The sequence below is a fragment of the Antechinus flavipes genome, chromosome 4 (assembly GCF_016432865.1).
Source record: "Antechinus flavipes isolate AdamAnt ecotype Samford, QLD, Australia chromosome 4, AdamAnt_v2, whole genome shotgun sequence".
Lineage (NCBI taxonomy): Eukaryota > Metazoa > Chordata > Mammalia > Dasyuromorphia > Dasyuridae > Antechinus > Antechinus flavipes.
The window spans coordinates 174,111,890-174,133,852 of record NC_067401.1 but is presented as its reverse complement, the minus strand read 5'-3'; the positions used below and the strand labels follow the sequence as shown (position 1 = coordinate 174,133,852).

At 34.8% G+C, this 21,963-nt stretch overlaps 1 protein-coding gene and 1 long non-coding RNA gene across 2 annotated transcripts in view; both read left to right on the top strand.

The window, feature by feature from the left end:
- Positions 1 to 21,963, top strand: part of GAS7 (growth arrest specific 7) — a 269,235-nt gene that overhangs the window by 165,524 nt on the left and 81,748 nt on the right. The window lies entirely within an intron of this gene.
- On the top strand, positions 20,796 to 21,931 carry LOC127560722 (uncharacterized). The gene is made up of 3 exons (XR_007953393.1): positions 20,796 to 20,832; positions 21,020 to 21,124; positions 21,367 to 21,931. It is a non-coding gene; the product is annotated as an uncharacterized LOC127560722 (long non-coding RNA).

Here is a 21,963-nt window from a genome sequence, read left to right as displayed (position 1 = left end):
AATCGAATATGTCTAATATTTTTCTCTTTAAGCCAATTCTGATGAGAATAAGATACATACTATGTTCACCCCCCTCCATTCTTTCTCTCAGATATAATAGGTTTCCTTTGCCTCTTTGTGAGATGTAGTACCTCCACTTTACCCTTTTTCTAGTACAATTTTCTTTCTACCTCTTGTTTCTAGAACAAATTATACAGATGTTTTTTATATATCTTTATAGTTCCTAAGATTTCTTTTTACCTTTTAAGGTTTCTCTTGAGTCCTAAATTTTTTGTTTAATTCCGGTTTTTTTCATCAGAAATAGATGAAATTCACCTGTCTTCTTCCCTGGAAAAAACTGCTCATTTTTGTTGAGTAAGTTATTTTTGTCTGCATACCAAGTTCCTTAGTTTTTCAGAATGTCAGAGCCCAGGCCCTTTGATCTTTTAATGTGAATGCTGCTAGATCCTGAGTAATCCTTATTGTGGATCCTCTATATTTGAATTGATTTTTTCTAGCACCTTGTAGTATTTTTTTCCTTCACCTGATAGTTCTGGAATTTAGGCACTATGTTTCTTGGAGTTTTGATTTTAGGGTCCCTGACAGGGGTAATTGATGAATTCTTTCAATGTCTATTTTACTCTCTGTTTCTATAACATCTGGGCAGTACTCTTTGATAATTTCCTGGAAAACAGTATCCAGGCTCTTTTTTTAACATTTTTCAGGAAGTCCAATAATTCTCAGATTATCTCTCCTAGATCTATTTTCCAGGTCTGTTATTTTCCCAAGAAGGTATTTGACATTTTTTCCATTGTTTCATTTTTTTGGTTTTGCTTGACTGATTCTTGAGTCATTCAATTCCATTTGTTCAATTCTGATTTTTAATGAATTATTTTCTTCACTCAGTTTTAAAATATCTTTTTCTAATTATCCAATTGAGTTTTTAAGTGAGTTGTTTTGTTCTATGGAATTTTTTTCCATTTTGCCAATTTTGTTTTTTAGAGAGCTTATTTTCTTTTTCCAATTCACTAATTCTGTTTTTCCTGGAGTTGTTTACCTTTTCCAATTCACTAATTCTGTTTTTCAAGGATTTGATTTCTTTATTCACTCTATTTTTGAATGAGTGGGATGAATTATTCAGACTTTCTTGCCAAGCTCCCCTTTCCTTTTCCCATTTTTCTTCTAGCTTTTTTGTGAGAGCCTTTTTAATTTCTTCTATGAGAGTTTTGTGTGTTGAGGACCAGATCATATGCCCCTTTGGGGATTCATCTGGAGATAGTCTGTTTTTAGTCTCCTCAGGGTTTAAAGTCTGCTCTCTATCCATATAGAAGCATCTATAGTTAGAGCCCGTTTAAATTTTTTGCTCATTTTGTCAAAGAATAATCAAAGAAAATGAACTGACCAAAAAAAAAAACAAATGCAGTTTGCTTTTTTTTTTTTGGGGGGGGGGGGAGCGGGAGGGAAGGAGGGCGGCTGGATGGTATTATCAGGCTTCTTCTATAGACTGCAGGGGCAGTAATGAGACACTAGCAGGACAGCAATGGCTGCTCTGCGTCTGCGCTCTGAGATTCTGAGAGCATGCTGAGACACTCTGGGTGGGTGTGGCCAGGTCCTGAGAGACTCTAGCTTTTTAGTAGTCTTTACCCGCTGTGTTTATAGTTTCTCTGCTAATCCACTGGCTTGCTGCCAGGGCAAAATAACCACACTGTGGCAAAGTTCTCCCCCCAAAAGGGTTGAGATCACATCCCATCCCCCTCTGGTCTGCTCAGTGTGAGCTGCCTGCCATACTTTCACTTCCTGTCTTCAGTCTGCGCCTGATCTAATCATCCCCGCCTGCGAGCAAAAACAGACCTTTTCTGGTGAATTTCAAGGATATCTTCTGTTGGTAATTATTTGTGGTTTTTCAGTCAAGCACTAATTCCGAGGCCTTGTCATGAAATAAAATATTCTGAGAGGAAAGATGGAGCTCAAATAAATGTGTATGTCCTCTCCGCCATCTTGGCTGGAAGTCCTAGGAGGTTATCTCAGATATTTCTGCTAAAAGAGCAAGTTTTTTACTCTTCTTCCCAGAGCCTAATGATTAACAGACCTTTAGTAAGGAGTTGTTAAGTGATTATTCTGAGAAGTCCTCAGTTTCCTGTTTCATTCCTTGATCCTTACGTTTTTGTTGCATTCAATTTTGGGGATGATGTGTGTGTGTGTGTGTGTGTGTGTGTGTGTGTGTGTGTGTATGTGTGTGTAGTTTTTTTTTAATTTACATTGTATAGTTATATATACTCTATAGTTATAGTGTTATTGTTATAGTTATTATGTATATTTTCTTGGTTGTGATCCATTCTAAATCAATTCATCTAGTTTTTTCCATGCTTCTTCATATTTATCATATACATCATTTTTTAAAGCACTGCAATATTGTAGACTCCTATTTCCTGCAAAAGTTTAACTATCGAGAGCATTTACAAGGAAATGTCAGGGTTACAAAGAAAGACAAGAAATAGCTTTTGCTTTCTAGAATTTCACAGCCAGCAAACAACTGTGCACAAATAAGATATAAATAGGATAAACTGGGAATTAAGAAGGACTAGGAAAGATTTCTTGGAGAAAGTAGAGCTTTTTCTTAGACTTAAAGGAAGCCAGTAAATCCAGGAGGCAGAGATGAGGAAGGCAGAACATTCCATGCATGGAGAACAGCCACTGAAGAAGAGTATCTTGGTTAAGGAATGGAAAGGAGGCCACTATCACTATTGTAGCAAAGGGCAAAGTGACGGAATGAAAAAAGACATATAAAACTTAGCAAAAGACTGAATTAATCATATTTGAATCAAAAGCATTTAAACTGGGAGAATAAGAAATACATAAATCTGTGTTTATTTTTGAAGAAACTGCTTTTTCCTTCAATATCAGTAGGACCACAATTTTCAAAGTCTTATATTGGTGCATAAGGAAGTAAAAATGACACTGAAGAAAAAAAAGAAAGAAGGGAAGAACCAGTTATAGATCAGACCATGTATAGGATTGTGCTGTTATCCCTGGGGAATTCCTGGAGTGTGGGAAACACAAAAGAGGTTCCAATTGACCATGAGACAGCATTGAAGGGATTGAAAAATTGATATCTGAAAGATCAAATCTTTAATAATAATACAAAATGGAACAAAGTTTACTTTCACAATTCATAGTCTTGAGGAAAACAAATCATTAAAGTAATTTAATTGTCTGAAGAAAGCAGAGAATACTAGGACTTGGTACAATTAAAAAGCATTTGATACTAGAATCTTATAGCCTCTTTTTGCCTCCCTCCCACATGCATGTTAAGATTATGGAAGATATCTTGGTAAATATAATGAAAAGGAATAATATCAAATAAAGCAAAAGACACAAGCTCATCAAATGTGCTTGCCACTGTTATGGAAGATGTCCAGCACAGAGAACAAATGCAATAAAACTAACCTGCAGATGGTTAAGTCCTCCAGATGTTCCTTTTTGTAGATTAAACACTGACTTTGTCAAGTCTTGTGAGACTACAGAACATCCTAAGATCTGTAATTACTAAAAATATATATAATAAAAAATTGGCACCACTATCACATGGGAAGAATGGAAATAGTTGAAAAATGTCATCATGACAGAGAGTTGGATAGACAACATGTAAAGTTAGTTCATCAATTCATATATCTAAAATGATAGTGCAGATCAATAATGAACAAAGCCCAGAATTGAATAAGAAGGAGAAGAGTAGTTGGGAAAGAGTGACTACAAAACTCACCCTGATACAGTGTTCTATCTCTTTAATAGCAATCATTATCTTCTGTTACAGTGATTATGAGTAATAAAATATCACAGTTACAGAATTTCAGACTTGAAAATGCCCATACAGGCCTTTTACTCCAAAGTATATATATATATATATATATATATATATATATATATATATATATATATATATATATATATATATATATATATATTTTAAAAGACATTATTCCTGCCCTTAATAGAAATAGGGAAGTTTGAAAGAGACCTGGATTTAGAAAGCAAAGGTAATGATTTCAGTTTGAACATAGGAAATTTGAGATATCTGTGAAACATCCAATTGAGGATTCTCAAAAGGCAATTGGTGGTGGTAAGTCAGAAGATAAATTTGAAGTTTACATATAAAACCATGGGAGCTGATTACATCATATAGAAGGGATATAGATAGAAAAGAAGAGGACCCATCAATTGGAGAATGGCTGAATAAATTATAGTATATGAATATTATGGAATATTATTGTTTGGTAATAAATGACTAACAGGATGATTTCAGAAAGGCCTGGAGAGACTTGCAAGAACTGATGCTGAGTGAAATGAACGGGACCAGGAGATCATTATATACTTCAACAACAATACTATATGATGATCAATTCTGATGGACCTGGCCATCTTCAGCAATGGGATGAACCAAATCAGTTCCAATGCAGCAGTAATGAACTGAACCAGCTACACCCAGCGAAAGAACTCTGGGAGATGACTAATAACTATTGCATAGAATTCCCAATCCTTATATTTTTGTCCACCTGCATTTTTGATTTCCTTCACAGGCTAATTGTACACTATTTCAGAGTCCGATTCTTTTTGTACAGCAAAATAACAGTTTCGATATGTATACTTATTTTGTATTTAATTTGTAATTTAACATATTTAACATGTATTGGTCATCCTGCCATCTAGGGGACAGGGTGGGGGAAAGGAGGGGAAAAATTGGAACAAAAGGTTTGGCAATTGTCAATGCTGTAAAATTACCCATGCATATAACTTGTAAATAAAAAGCTATTGAAAAAAAAGAAAAGAAAAGAAGAAGATATGCCTTTGTGGGTAGAGGAAGGTATTGGATTGTGGTCAAACATAGGAATAAAAGATTGAGCAGAGTAGTAGAAGCAAAACCAAGTCAAGAATGTCATGAAAATCCAGATGAGTGAATTTGCAGGGAGGAAATGATGTAGTGTCATATTGCAGAGATGTTAAGAAAAATGATAATTCATAGAATCTTAGATTTGGATCTGGAATGGATTTTAAAGTTCATAGAGTCTCACTCAACTTTATTATTATTATTATTATTATTATTGCAGATAACAAAACTATAACTGAGGTTACATGACTTGGCTAGGATCATATAGTTAATGAAGGATAGCATTTGCAGTCATAACTTCCTGATTGAAGGTATGCACCATGACATACTGCTTAAATTGATTGAGAAAAGGCCATTGAATTTGGCAAGTAAGATATCATTGATAACTTTGAAGGGAGAAGTTTTATTTGAGTGACAAAGTTGAAAACCAGGTTTCAAACATTTAAAAAGGCTGAGAAAAGAAAAACATAGTTAATTGAATATTTTTCTAGAAGTTTTGCCATGAAAAGCAGAATTTTAGTACAGTAGTTTAAGTGGATGAGAGGATAAAAGGAAGTGTTTTTGTTTAGTTAGTTTTTCAAATTTGGAAAGCTTGTCAGCAACTGGAAATAAGTCAATAGATAGGGAGAAATTAAAGATTAAAAAGAGGCATCATAGGGAAAATCTTCTGGAGGAAACAATATCAAGGGTACAGATAGATGGGTTGGACTGGATAGAGAACAGAGCCACCTGAAACTGGAATAATTGGAAAGAGAGGGCTTATTTTTAAGATGAACTGCTGCCTAATTATCTTCATCTTCTTATACTTATTGAGTATTTTATCTCACATATAAAAGTTTTACATTTTTATTTCTATTTTAATCTAGATCTAAGATTTCATATTAAACTATACACAATATTAAACTCTGGTGTGATTAAAGTATGATCAAAAAAGAATTTGAGATGGTGAAGTGATGAAAGATGACATATAAAATCCCATGTACTCCGTTGACATCCTTGTAGGGGAAATCAAAGAAGGCCCTCAACATATTGGAAGGAAAAATCAGGACAAAAGGGAAAAATCACAAGAAAGAAAAAAGAAGCCAAAAAAAAAAAAAAATAGTGAAAATAGCATGCTTCGATCTGTACTCTGTCTCCATAGTTTTCTCTTTGGATGCAGGGGTGGCATTTTTCATCTCAAGTCTATTAGAATCATAAACTGCTCTTTGGGATCTTTGGGATTTTCCTTTTCTACATGTTCACTAGCTATTCCTTAAATAATGTGAATAGAATTTTGCCAGAAATTAAAGAAAATCTCCATATATCTGCAGGTTCTATTCTCTTTTTAAAGAGAATTTTTACATTCTTTTAAAAAATAATTGGGATATTATTTTCCATTCCTATACAGTCAGAGTCAACAAGTCCCACAATTTGAGACCTGGTAGGGACCACAGTGGTGATCTAGTCTAGATTATATATCAGGGAATCCATTATACCAAATGTGACAAATATTCATCTAATCTGTCTGAGTCTTTCAAATTAGAAGGAATTCATCACTGTTTTTGGATAGCTCTAATTGTTTAGGAAGCTTTCTTCTCTTGAAGCCATGTCTAAATTACCTTCGTGGCTCTGTGCTCCTGTTTCTTCTTTCTGATGTCAAATGTAAAAAGAATAATCACTTCTCTATATGATAGCTTTCAAAAACTTAAAGACAAGCATAATGGATCCCTGAGTTTTCTCTTTTGCTATCTAAAAATCCCAGTTCCTACAATATATGATCTGGACTCATACCCTTTCACCATCCTGTTTTTTTTTTCCTTCTTCTTCCTCTGGACACTTCTCCAATTTATCAATGAATTTCTTAAACCATTGTACCAGGAAAATATTCTACATGAAGTCTGATAAGATCAGAGTACAGTGTGACTCTCACTTCACTATCACCGAAAAGTATGCCCCTCTTAAGGAAGCTTCTCATTAGCCTTTTTGCTGCTCTGTTGCATTGCTAATTGAGCTTGCAATTCACTAACCCCTTCCCTTTCCTCCCCCCCCCCCCAATGTCTTTTTCAGAGCCACTGCTATTTCATTATGCCTTCCTTCTCTTAGAATTTGGAATTGAAATTTTCATATCCAAGTTCAAGATTTTGTAGTTACTTTTGAATTTAATTTCAGTAGATTCAGCTCAATTCTTTAACATGTCACAATCATTTTGGATCCTGACAAATCCATTATGTTTACTAATCCCTCAGCAAACTTGATGATAATACTATCTATCCTTTTATCCATGTCATTGATTAAAAAGTTGAACCACACAATGTCTAATACAGATCTTTGAGGTAAGCTATTGGAGATCTTTTGAAATTGAACATTATTACCTTCTTTTTGAATACAGTCATCCAATCAGTCATTAATATATCTTATTATATTATCATCTAAAAGGTATCTCTTCTCTACAATGACAGTGTCAGTTACAATATCAAAAATTTTGCTAAGACATAGGTTTACTCTATCCATAGCACTCCCCTCATCTACTACTTTGTAATTCTGTCAGAAAAAAAGAAATCTAGCATCTAGCTCCTTGTAATGACCATTTTCCTTCCTACTTGTTCACCAACAATCTCTATAATGATGTTTCAGAAGTTATCCAGAAATTGAAGTCAAGTTCAATAGCCTCTAATTCACCAGATTCTGTTCTCTTCTCTTTCGAGATATTTGCTCTAAGAGCAAATTTTCTGACATCTTTCACATATCACTGACAGTGGCTCAGCAGCTATGTTTGCCCATTTTTTCATGACCAATGCATGTAAATCAATCAACAGTCATTTATTAAGTCCTTACTTATATTTCAGGTGCTGGGAATATAAAATCAAAAGTAAAATTGTTCCTGTCCTCCTTAAGAAATTAATATTAAACAGGAGAGCCAGTGTTGCATTTACAGATATATGTGTGTATGTGTGTATATATATATATATAACACCTTCAACAGAAGTACAAAGTAACATTGAAAGGAATGATATTAGTAGCTGATAGACCAGGAAAGATAAATCAATCAGTTTTTTCAATCCTGGAAAATCAAGTTTATCAGAACCTCATGACAGGAACTTCCTACTTATCTTGTGTTTTAACATTGCATTAGTCTCTCATAAGTCTAGAATTTGTTCTCCTTAACAGAGAAACCAGAAAAGTAAAACAAGCTTTAAGGAGCTGTGCTTTCTCTCTTCTAGTTGCCCTCAATATTGATTTACTTAAAAATTAAAAAGTTCCTTCACACCTTTTTATTTGTCCTTATCTTCTCTTGCCAAACTTAGGTTTACTAACCCTTTTCTTACAAGACTGTGTCTGGCTATTATTCATCTTCCATTTCCTATTTTAGTTTCTATTTTAGGTAAATGACTTTTGAAAATCTAATCTGGATGACCAGTTGCTTGTGTATTCATGTTGTTCTTTTAAAGTAATTTCCTCTTCTACCATTTTTTTCTATGTCTTCAGAATTTCATTTTTTGAAAGTTTCCCATTTTTCCTAATCTAGCTTACCCTATAAAATTTTGTCCACAATATCTTACCTTGCTTCTCCCTTAATATCTGGAGTGCATTTAAAGCAACATTTAGCTTTCTTCTTCTTCTTCTTCATTATAAATGCTAGAATGAAGTGACCACTATCTCTTAAATTTGCAAGCATTTCTACCTTAGCATATAGTTATTCTTTTTTGGTGAAAATTAGTTCTAAAAAAAAGTTCTCTACTTTTGCAAGAGAGAGCACTAGCAGATATTTGGGAAATAAAACTTATCATTGCTGTATCATGTCTTCATGACAGACTTGTCTCTTTTTTCATGTATTTCCTGTGGTGTTCTTCTTTTTTTTAATAATATAATTGTTCTCTGTGAGAGCAGGTTTCTTGGGGAGGTTTCCTGGAGGCAGCCTTAGTTTCAGTTCAAAGTAATAATCACCCCAAATACAGCCAGCAGTTAAAATCCAGTCCTTTATTGTGTCCTTCAAAGTCGTGAGCTTCAGCCCCTATCTCCCTCCGAATGTCTCCAGCCAACACAAAGGTGGAATATGGAATGACTCTGTCTCTGCCTCCGAGAGTGGGCTTCTGCATCTCCCAGAGTGCTCTTTGGCCCTGAGAGCTTCTTGCTTATATGCTGTACACTAAGTACACACCAATCATTATATTACTGGGAAACCATTATTTGTTGTAGGATTAAATCAGTGCTAAACTAGATTTAACCATTGTCTCCTCAATTCCACTTAGTACCTTGTTTCAAGATCTGGCCCATAACATCTCCTTGTAGGATCAGATCAATCATATTGAACCATGCTAAATTAGATTAATTATTGTCTCTATCAATTCTAATGACTTAACACTTTGTAAGGATTCCAACATCTTCTGCTTTCTTTTGATTTAGAACATAAGGTGGTTATGACCTCCCTGATTTCTCAAGGAGGTGAGAATCCCCAAAAGAAGGTGATCACGCCTTCCCTGACTACTCAAAAAAGAAGTGAAAACACCATAAAAAGAAGATGGTCACACCCTCCCTGAAATCTCAGGAAGGGAGATGAAAACACCAAAGGAAATGGGAAATCAAATCAGATTAGCGGGTTTCTGAAGAGGCTCACTTGAAACAGATATACATAAATCCATCACTATGGGAGGCATTACACATAATTACATAAGCACATAGCAATATAACACAGGCTAGTAGTAATGTAAAAAATAACATGAATCCACATGAGAATTTATACATGTCCATAAGTCCTAGAAATAATCCAAAAGGAATCTGTTGTCCATTAGTTCATGTGCCAGGAATCCAATAATTCCTGCAAGCTTTGAAGTACTGCAATAGTCTCATCAACAATTTTTCATCTCAAGGAATCCATTGATTCCTGCTGGTTTTCAAGAACTGAAACAGTCTCATCTCATGTTAGGGAATCCAATGATTCCTGAAGATTTTCAAGTTCTTTTGACAGTTTCATTGTCAGCCACACTCTTTCAGTGTCAGATGTTTCTTAAATCTTCTCCTTTGTTTTGAGGTTTTCTCTCTGTCTCTCACCAGGTGCTCATTGCCACCCATCTGTTTCCTTCTCCATCTGATTCCTTCTCTAATCTGTAGGAACACAAGCAAACCCTCTCTCCCAGGCAGTTAACCTATCTAATTCCCTTCTATTTACCACTTTGGGGATTCCTCCTTATCAACTGGCAATTACATTGGAGTTGCTTCTACTGGACACTGCCCTGTTGGGTTAAAAAACCTGTATTCTCCCCAACTATAATCCTGATTGCTTTTCTGTTGGTTGATCACATCAGAGTCTTGACCTTCTAAAGACTCTCTGGGTGTAACCTCAGCTGCTATCATGCCCCACCTGTTTTTTGATTGATATCTTGGGGCTGGGCCCTGCTTTTCATTGCCCTGTGTCAATCTATATTCAGAGGCCCAGTGAAAGCCTGGGTTGCATTTTGGACATGGGGTTTTAGGTCTTCTCTCACTCTGTTTTCTCACTCTATCTCCATATCTACACTGAGCTCTAAGATGTTCAACTTTTCCACACTGAAAGAATCTACGAGTTTCTCTAGAAGTCCCTTGCCAAGAGGGACCCTGTCTTCCCATGTTTATCATAGTTTGATTATAATAAGCATTTGTGCCCACTGTGGCACAGCGTTTTATGATCTCCTCTAAAGGAGCATCTTTGTCTAGTCCCCATATAATTCTTTTGCAAATCTCATTGGCATTTTCCTTAACCAGATGTCTGGTCATTATTTCTGTAGCTGCATTACCTCCAATGGTTCTTATTACAGCTGTTTGCAAACGTCCCATAAAATCTGCAAAAGGCTCATTGGGACCTTGTTCTATTTTTGTGAAGGCTTTACCTTCATCTTTCTGTCTGGGGAGAGAACTCCAAGCTTTTATTGCAGCCTTAGAGATTTGCTCATACACTGTTATGGGATAATAAATCTGTTCTGAATTCTCTCCATACTGACCTTTACCAGCTAGTTGGTCAAAAGAGATTTGTACAATAGCTCCTGTTTGCCTATTGCATTGGGCTGGCATCCTACATAATTCATGAAACTCCAAAAGCCACAACAAATTTTGTCTAGGTTCTAAACATGTCCTAGATATGGATTTCCAATCATTCAGAGTTAAGATTTCATAAGACAAATTATCTAGTAACATCTTAACATAAGATGATGTAGCCCCATAAAGAATGCAACCCTTTTTCAAATCCTTAATTTTTTCCAAATTAAAAGGAGTATATCTTCTCCCTTTTTGACCTGAAGAGTCAAGCTCTTCAATCACAGGGTATGCATTTATAACATCCAATATATCTTCTCTTTCATTTTTTGCCTTAATCAATGCCTTTTCTAATCTTGTCATATTCTGCTTCACAGGAGATGCTGATTGTGTTTCTGCCTCTTCCCCTCCTCCTTCTTCCTCCACCCATAAAGGGTTAATTGAGGGGGGAGGGTCAAAAGATGTGGAATGATCTAATTTTTCCTGCTGTGAAGTATCATACTCAAAATTGTACTTAACTCCATTCTTATCTGATTCTTCCTCCTTTTCACCTAGTTTAGTTGGCACCTCCCCTTCCTGCTCTTTCTTCTTTTTTTTTCATTCTAACACTTATATAATTTCCTAAAGCCAGTTATATTAAATTATATGTATTAAGTGTCTTTGGAAATTGAGTCAGGTCCATTTTTATTGCAGAATTGACAAAGATCCTCTTCTACTAATTTCCACTCCATTGAATTTGGATTAGAATTATAGTATTCACCTAGTTGCTCTCCTAATTTCCACTCATTTTGGATCCAATTCTTTTTCTGTAGAGAACCAAGGACATATGTGCTATCTAAAGATGTGAACCACAAGCATTGTATCAATTAGTTCTACTTAGCATCTTGTTTCAAATTCTGGCCTATAACATCTCCTTGTAGGATCAGATCAATCATACTGAATCATGCTAAATTAGATAATTATTGTCTCTATCAATTATTATGACTTAATACTTTGTAAGGATTCCAACAATTTCCTATTTTTGTTCAGTTTGTCTGTGGTATACTTTGATGATATGACTTTTATTTCTGCCTCTTAATCTTCACCCAAATGTTTTCTATGATAACCTCTCATTCTTGATAGATCTCCTCATAGAATTATATCTTCTTTATAATCAGTGCTATTTTTTTCTATTTTTTTCCTGTAATCTTCCTTTAATATAAAGGATTTATTCTTTAATCATAACCTATGATGTTTAATTTTGCCTTTTTGTGTTAGGACTTCTAGTTCATCTCACTTGTTATGCATTTATGAATCTGAGGGTGTGTGTTTTTACTGCTAATTGCTTGTTATATCCTTGGGCATCACTTGTGCTATAAATTTTTCTACTTTATCATTACATTTATGCTATCTAGAATGTTGTTTTGTGCATATGTGTGTGTGTAGATAGATACAAAGTATAGATGATAATATTTGTATGTATACAAATACTTCATTCAAATTTCCTTCTGTTCTTGTTAAAGTTTTTTGATTAGATTTTTAAGACATAAGAATAATACTTAAAGGGCCCTTTGGTGATACAAACTATGTTTCAAAGAGAGCTCATCATTCCTGTATTTTAAGCAATTATACAAAATCCAAATCATTTTCTCAGATATAGTATATCCAAACCAAAACTTTGTTTCACACATTATTACCTTTTTTCTTTCTAGTTTACAACAGTGATGAAAATACCCACTAGATCCCTAAGGTCTATATCTTTTTTTATTTTAGATTTTCATAATATTTCTAGGTTACTTCCAACAAGAACTTGTGCCTATGTGAATAACTAGAATTGGATAATAATAATTCCATTTGACAAATCTTGGGAGGTTCCTCTAATGTCATCACATTAACAAATAACTACTACAATATCCATATGACTCACCTACCAACTAGCAGTATTTAGTTAGATGCTAAGAGTTGGATTCACATCCTGCTTCAGGCACTTACTAGCTGCAACCCTGGACAAGCTATTTATAATCTTTTCACCTCACTTTCCTTAGCTATGAATTTCTTCCAGTGTTGCAATAAGGATAAAATAATATTTACAAAGTACTTTGCGAACATTAAAGTATTATATAAATGTGAGATATTATTATTCCTCACTTTTTTTCTTTTGATCTACATTGGGTGTTCATTCACCTTTAAGTAAAATAGTAATGAGACAGAAGTATAAGGATCAATAGAATTCTGAATAAACAACTCAACAACTGTTTAGCTGGACTGTCTGTTCATTGAGCATTGTAGGTAGATTTCTTCAAGCTGAGTTGTGTTTGCTTCCTCCTAGGGTGTAGCTTCTTCATTGGATGAGCCAATTTGCTGGTGAACTGAGTCAAGCAAATCATTAGGTGATTGTGCTGCTATTGAGTTTTTCTCAGGGTGTTGCCCCTCTGTTTAATGGGTTGAATCATTGGCTTCTTTGCCTGATTCTTTGATGGAATCCACTTTTTGGATTTCCACTTTTGATAATTGGAATGTCTATAGTAGTATTATGCTTTCTTTAATTGAAGTAATATAGACTTTCAGCTAATATAATAATCATTAGTGTAAGATCTACAGAATCCTCTTTTTGAGGCATTTTCTATTTGAAGGCATTATCTTTGATGTTGTTTATCATCTCCAAAAAGGAGATACTAGTAGCTGTCATTTGTAGCTGTCATTTATATAGTGATCAAAAGTCTGCAAAGGCTTTTTACAAATATTATTTCATTTAATTCTCATAAAAATCTTGCAAAATAGGTGCTATTATGATTCTAATTTTATTGTTGAAATGTGAGGCAAACAAAGGATAACTGGCTTGCTCAATTAATAGGTATCTAAGGCTAGATTTGAACCAGAATCTTTCTTATTTCAGATAAAGTACTCTATTGTCTCTCCACTGTATCACCTTGCCTTTATTAAGCCCTTCTTTCTCATCTTCAAGTCATTAATTCCAATTTAAACAGTTTTACCTCCCATATTTCTTTGGGAACCTTCAGTACCAAAGTATCTAGGGACAAAAATAAGAATGGAGTCTTTAAATCCTGGAAAACAAGGAATTTTCTCCCTGTCTTCTTCCTATTTCATTGTTCTATTTAAACCTCTAAACTTGAATAGGAAATGTCTATTTTATATATGAAGCTTTTCTTCCCCATATTCCAATATCTTTGATTTTTAGCCCTGAAAACTAATAGCTTTTTCTTGCAAGGAGCTATCCCCTTGTTATACTTCTCTATCATTATCCACTAACAAATCTACACCTGTCATTAACCCAAAGCCCTCCCTTTGTTTAAAGAGATTGTTTAATCAGCATATTTACCTTAATTTTTTTCTTTTTTTTCTTTTTTTTGTTAGACAATTGATTTTAAACAACTTATCCAGGATCACACAGTTGCCTAGTATCTTAGTGTCTGAAGTTGAATTTGAACTTAAGTACTCTTAAGTCCAGGGACAGTACTCTCTCCACTATGCCATTTAGCTATCCCACCTTCATTTCCTAATGGCATATTCTTATCACAAAGAAAATAGTTGAATTTGATTGTTTTTATAGGGAAGTATGTGGTTTGAGGTGGATTCTTACTCCAAACCTTTTAATTAGTAAGACAATAGTCTTTCAAGAAGCTTTTCTTTTTTTCAAAGTAAAATTAAATCTTCAGAAGCTAACATATGGAGCTTCAGGAAAGGACAGAAGAAAAGCAGGTCAAGAGAAAATTAAAAGGAAGCCACAGACTTACATGGCTAAACCACATTTGGGAAAGCTTCACAGAAGCAAAGGAACAGAAGGAAAACAAAAGCATTCTGTTTTAATTTTGTCTTCTAGCTTCATGATATGTGGCCCAGCTAAATTTGAATTGATGTTTTTTATTGGATCATTAGAATTCAGAGCTTAAATAAGAGATCTGAAAGAGAAAGTATTTTGTCACTTACCTCATTTTGCAGATGAAGAACTAAGGGCCAAGGTAGGGAAAATGGCTTCTCAAAGCTATAGGGCTTGTTACTAATAAAGACTAGAACTCAAGACTCCAGACTTTCTGTCTGGTATTTTTTCTGCCATATCACTTCCTAGTACACAGTTCCTTATCCTTTCTTTTACAGACAGATATAACATATTATTACATACTTATAAAATTTTTGCTATCAGTGTTTCTTATTTCTTGAAGTTAAAAAACTGAATCTGTCTTTTAAACTACTTAATAAATTCAACATGTAACTTTCAAAACAGTCCTGTGATTCCTTGTGTTCCTTTTTTTGAAGAGGGGCAGGTTTGGGGCAGAGAGGAAAAAGAATACTATTCCTATTCTGCCTCTCATCTTCTCCATCAACTCAAATTTAATAAGGAAGAAGAAAAAATTTTTCATCATTGATAGTAATAGTGTGGGAAACAAAGCTTTGATTCAGAGACTATGTATATGAGAAAAGGATTTGGATTTTGGCCATTGAAAGAGATTAAAAAAAAAAAGGGGGGCCCTTCTCTGTCCAAATGGACTTGATATGGCAGTGGAGAAATTTATTTTTGCTTTGACAATATAATTTTGTTATAAAAAAGGGTTAGATTTTTAAGACTCAAGATTAATACTTAAGGGGCCCTTTGGTGATGCAAAAGGAGAGCCTATCATTCCTGTATGTTAAGCCTTTACACAAAATCCAAATCCTTTCCTCAGATACATATACTTCTCAGCAGGACTTAGACTTCAACAATAGCTATATTGTCCATCACTTCTAGCTTCAAAATTAAATAATGCAGTTCTAAAATCTGTCTTTGTCATCCTTCCCTCTCCTTTCCCTTATCATTCTAGGCTCATAGTCTATATGCTCTCTGAGAACAATGATGCTTATGATTAGTAACCTAATTCTCATCTTCCTATAATTAGATAAATTTCTTTGTCTTATAATCATAGCAGTTTTTTGTCCACATCATTTTAGTATGTTAGTTTGTCACATTCAAAATGAAATACTTCTCATTGAGAGTAACTGATTTAGAGTAACTATTCTCATAGAATTTTAAGCAGACCCATGTCTTTTTCAAGAGGACTCATCACTTCAAGGCTGAGAAGACATTATTATTCAGTACCAAATTGTTCCATGTGAAAAGACAGTACCTTATTTACAGGATAGTTTGAGTTGTAAAATAATGCATTAAAATGATTCTTTCTTTCTGAACTACCAACCCAGCAAAACACCATTAGAAGTTATTATGTAGTTAAATAATGCTGATAGATTAATTTGTGAATTTAATGTTTGAGACATTAAAGAGAATTAGCTAGGTAATTCAGTGCATAAAATGTTGGAGCTGGAATAAGGAAAACCAGAGTTTTAGCCATTTACTAGACAAATCACCTGCTTTCTCTTTGCCTTAGTTTTTTCAACTATAGAAGGGGATACCTATCTGCCAGTTGTTATGGGCATCAAATGAAAGCACATTGAATGCTAACATTAAATCATTATATAAATACTATAGTGTTGGAATCCTTACAAAGTGTTAACTCATTAGAATTGATAGACAATAATCATCTAATTTAGCATGGTACTTAGCAAATTCTCTAGCTCACTAATGTATTTAAGTACTCAATGGAGTTCACACTTTTGGGAGATTCACAAGTCAGTGTTCAGTATGAGATTCACAAGTCAGAAACCCAAAATCCCACTCTCAGATCCCATAATCCCACTCTCTCAGAGGAGGAGTCAACCTTTGGGAGATCATAGATAAGAAGCTCTTGGAGCTTCAGTCAGTCAGTTAGTTTGGAAGATTGACAGAGAGGGGAGCACTCTGGGAGATACAGAAGCCCACAAGCCCACTCTCGGAGGTGGAGTCAGATTCATTTCCATTTTTCACCTTTGTGCTGGCTGGAGGCTGAAGGACAAACCTTTGGATTTGGAGACATTCGGAGGGAGCTCTTGGAACCAAGCAGAGAGATAGGCCACCAAGAAAACTAACCGGGCTATTTTGGAAGAAGCAATAAAAGATCTGAACTTTTAACACCTGGCTGCATTTGGAGTGATTATTACTCTGAACTGAAACTAAGGCTGCTCCAGAAAACCTCCTCGAGAAACTTGCTCACAGAGAGAACCATTATATTTTAAAGAAGAGAACACCACACTATAGCTATACAAGAAAGGTAAAACTGGAATCTTTACCTTTCCTGAATTAAGATTAATTTATGGATTTGGGAAATCTGAATAAAGATTCCAGTTTTATCTTTGATTATACAATAATATTTTTAGCTTCCATTTTTTGTGAAGTAATACAAGTATTATGTACATTTTACATATGGGGAAACTGAGTCTCAGAAAATACCATATAGTTATTAAGGAATCTAGTTCTCTTTACTCAGCATCCAGCATGGGCTAACCCAAGGTTTATCTGTGTTAAGAAATAATTTTTGTTGGGTAAACAAAATGTCTCTGGATATCTTGGAGAGTTAAGGAGTTTTGAGTCTTAAAGAGCAGAAACATCCATATAAGAGGCACAAGTATTAATGTTAACAGTTCTCTGGTAAAGCTTAGACTGTTCACAAAGATTCTAGAAATTGCACTCCTTCCCACTAAAAGAAGAGACAAAGCTAACTTGAGATTAGTAGTGGAGGGTAAGTTTTCACCCATAAAACAAATATTTTTGGAAAATCTCAGGAGAGGGAAAAGAAAGAGAAGATATAAGGATTTTTAAAAAGTGAGGGAGGTGTGACTATTTTTTTATATGTGCAGCACTATTGCCAACCGTTGAGGCAGAGTCTTTTGCAATTCCTTTCTCAAACCACTCAAGGAGACCACTAGAAATGACAACTAAAGGGACAACTAAGTTATACAAAACTTAGCTTTGTTTTTGTGTGTGTGTGTGTGTGTGTGTGTGTGTGTGTGTGTGTGTGTGTTTTTAAATCATATTAATTACTTGAGGTGGCAGGAGTGCTAAGGAAAAACAGACATGACATCCAAATCCCTCACTTACCTGAGGCATGTTACAGGTACCAGTTCATGAACATATCTGTAATGGGCTGAGGCTTGAGTTGATGCACTGAGGTCCCAAGCACATGAGGCGAAATAGTAATTGGACCATACTCTATTAATATATAAGCTTGGAGAAAGAATGGCCCCCACCCACTCTTTGTGCAAGTCCTGATGTGTTGTATAGGAAATGACGATTCTGGTGGGTGGAGGCAGGGGAGTGAAAAAGGAAAGGGAGGAGAGACTGCTTGCTTTTGCCATTGCGACGACCTTTCTGTTTGTTAGGAGATGGCTCAGTGGGTAGAGCACCAGCCCTGAAGTCAGGAGGACCTGAGTTCAAATCCAGCCTCAGACACTTAACAATTCCTGGTTGTGTGACCATGGGCAAGTCACTTAACCCCAACTGCCTCAGCAAAAGCAAAAAGAAGAAGAGAAACAAACAGTTTCAGTGCATCAACTCAAGCCTCAGCCCATTACATATATCTTTTTATTTTGATACATATTTTATCTGAATAGTCTTAAGTTATTTCTCAAAAAAAAAAAAAAAAAAAAAAACAACTTGCCTGTGTTTATCCTGTCTTTGCAATTCCTTGCAGTCAGTTGTTCTAAGTATGAGGTTGTGGTACAACTCTTGTAGTTAATCTGAAAAAGTAGTCTTTCCTTTTGCAATGCTTAGAATTCCAAACCCTAATCTTATTGGTAGAGAATTTCTATTTTATAATTGGTGGTATAATTATATGCCATTCATGGATTTCATAACTACATTCCAAGTGCAGAATTTCTGTGTTCTTGAAGCATTTTAAAATCTGTTTCACAAGACATAAATCTTACATACTATGTAATGCTGGAGAAACTGAGGCAAGATAGAGATTAGAGGGGCTTTTAAAAATATTTTATTAGAGGGAGAAGTTGACTAGCTAAGCCATTTTAGCCAGCCAGGTGGATGGGATCTTGTCTCAAAGCATCCAACAATGAGCAAGGGATTCCAGCGACTCTTATATGGCTCCAGCAATCAGAGAAACAAAGGCAAGGTGGGGCAGAGGATAGATTACTGGTGAGCAAGAAGTTCCAGGAAAGGACCATAATTTCAGTTCTGATAGGTTGGGGATAAGGAAGGTTCATAAATTCTGATAAGTTGGGAAGAAGCTAGGAGACACTAAATCTGAGGTCAAAGATACCCAAACATCTGAGATAAGCCATCTGGAGTTTTATGACTCTTTGGAATGCCAGTGGTCAGGGCTCCCAGCCCTAATTATTTCAGTCCTAATGGCCAAGAAGAGAGGTTGCTACCAGGGTAACTGAGGCATAACAAGTGACCCCTGGTGTTTGTACTAAGGAAAAAAGAAGAATGAATTAACAATAAATAGTGGATAAGGAGAGGCTTATCTTTCAGAAACTAGAGAATTTGGATAAGAATATATCTCAAGCTTGTGCAGTTTTTTTTTTCTTTTTCATATCAGAGAAGCTCAATATGAATGCTCTACTTTGTCTTTAAGGAAAGCAAAATTGATGATGATAACTAAAATTTATATGGTATTTTAAAATTTATGCAATGTTTTTACAAGTATTATCTCATTTTATACTCACAACAATGCTAGGAGGAAGGTGCTATTATTTCCCCCATTTAACAAATGTGGAACTTACAGTGGATAGAGGTTAAATGATTTGTCATATTCTAAATCTGTACTCAATTCTTCATCATTTTAAGTCTAGTACTTTATCCACTGTTCTACCTAGCTTCTTCCCAACTTATAGACTATATCGCATAAGACCTTAAAAAACTGTTGAAGAGGCTAGAAACTATGGGATGAACTAATGATTTGGTCATTGAGAATAGAAAAGTATACAATAAGTACACAAATATAAAATCTTATATTTAGGTGACTTAATTTGTGTATTAAGTGTTTGTAGGAAAGGGAAAGAACAAAGAATAGAAGACGGGAGTGAAGGAAGACGTTCTTATTAAGTGCCTACTATGTGTTAGGCTTTGTGCAAAAAACTTTATATTGTCTCATTTGATCTTCACAACAACCCTCAAAAATAGGTGCTATTATTATCCTCATTTTTCATTTGAAAAAACTGAGACAGATAGAAGTTAAATGACTTGCTGAGGAGAATAGATAGTGTAGTGAGTGAGGCTGCATTTGACTTCAGATCTTCCTGACTCCAGACCCAGCACTGAATTAATTCTTGAATTAGTTCAGAATGAAACTATATTATATAAGAAGTACATAGGTGTAATAATGAAAGTTTACATTTATATGATACTTTTAGGATCATCAATAGCTTTCTTCATAACAACTCTATCAGATATATAATTCAATAATATTCTCATTTCACAGCTAAGAGGGTGAAGGTATGAATTTAGGAATGATTACATAGTCAAAAAAAATGTCTTGGCTACAACTTAAACTAAGATATATTGAAAAATTTTATCTCATATATACACACACATATATATCACATATATATGCATATATATTTGAAATGCTGTATCTCATATATACACACATATATACACAAAGTAGACAACATGGTATCATGGAAGGACTTAGATTTACATAAGAAATACTTGGATTCAGATTAGACTCTGAAGTCTAGTTCTGATATTTATTGCTTTGGACTTTCTAAATCATTTAGCTTTCTCTCCTTTTCTGTGAAACAAGTAAATAATACTTGTACTATGTATCTAATTAGATTATAAAGTATCAAATACTAGAGAAATCTGAATTTATCTATTCCATACCGTCTGTTACAGATATTGGTATATTATGAATAAAAATGACTTAGGTTCTGACCTAATAACTTGATCCTCATTTATAATATTATTTATATGTGAAAAATATTTCCATATCCCCTATAACTCTCATACAAATTTTGGCAGCAAACTTCACTTTTGATTTAGGGACTGTCTGTACAAACTTCAGATAGAAAGGAAGAAACATGAGCCAAGGAACAGGCTGGACTTGAGTAACTGGACTGAGGCATCCAGAACAGAAAGATCTAGCTTGAACTGAGGCATCCAGTACAGAAAGATCTCTAAGGTAAACTACTCTTTGAGCTGGGTGAAACTTGAATTTGTACTTTTTGTTCCTTGTACATAATTTGTACCCTGATAAATTTTCATGCTTGCAATAAAGTAGTTTTCATTGTTCCTGTGGAAAATATTGGTGACTGAACAGAGGTGTGGGAAATTAAAAAGTTGTTACATTTCCAAGTATATTGTCATAGGAAAAAGCTTTAAGCTCCAGATGTCAAGAGGAGACTAAAAAGAGAGAATCTCCAGTGTCCTCACAGACACTAAAGACAATTTTGTCTCCAGCACTACTTGGACAGGTAGGAGTGTTTATGTTTACACTATAGAGATGTGTTGGAATCTCATGCTATGTCAGTTCTCAGGTGTTTTTGTAATGAAGTAAGGGGGAAAGGGGGCAGGGAATAAAGAAGAGATGAGATCGTTATTTATATATGAATATGATAGTGAAACGTTCTGTCATCTTTAGCTTCAGGAAACATTTTGTACTCATGGATGAGCCCCAAATAGAGGATTCTACACATTTATTCTCTTCTTTTCTTAGGGAACGAATACCTATTACTGATTTCAGAGGAGAGGAGATGAAAGCTGTCTGCTCCTTTCTCTTCAGCCAGAACCTCCCGCACAGACATGTCACCCAGTTTAATCTAACAGGCAGTAGACACCCATTCTCCTGCTTCCCATACTCCTTTCCATTCCCTCTCTGTAATATACTGTATAAAGATTTTTCAATTAAGCTGTATGAATACTCATTTTGGATGTTCCTATCTATGTAGATGAGAGATTGTGGTAGAAGTTCTTGAGGGCTTCATATATGCGATTCTTAAAAGATAATCAAAGTTTAATAAATAATTATTGACTGTTGATTGACTGATAGATATTAAGAACATTTCCATCTCCTGACACTACCTGAGGCCCACTTCCAGGCAGACCTCACTATGGAAAAACAACACCGATTCTAAGAGAAGGAAAAGAGGAATAAGATTAAGCTGAGTGTTAAATATTCAAGGTCAAAGTACAAAGGTGGGGAACCTCTGATTGTGGCTGAGTTTTTTCAAATTAGATATATTTATGAGGATACTTTTATCACACCTTTAAAAATCCTCAAATTCAATTGTGTGACCAGCTGAAACAGTAACAT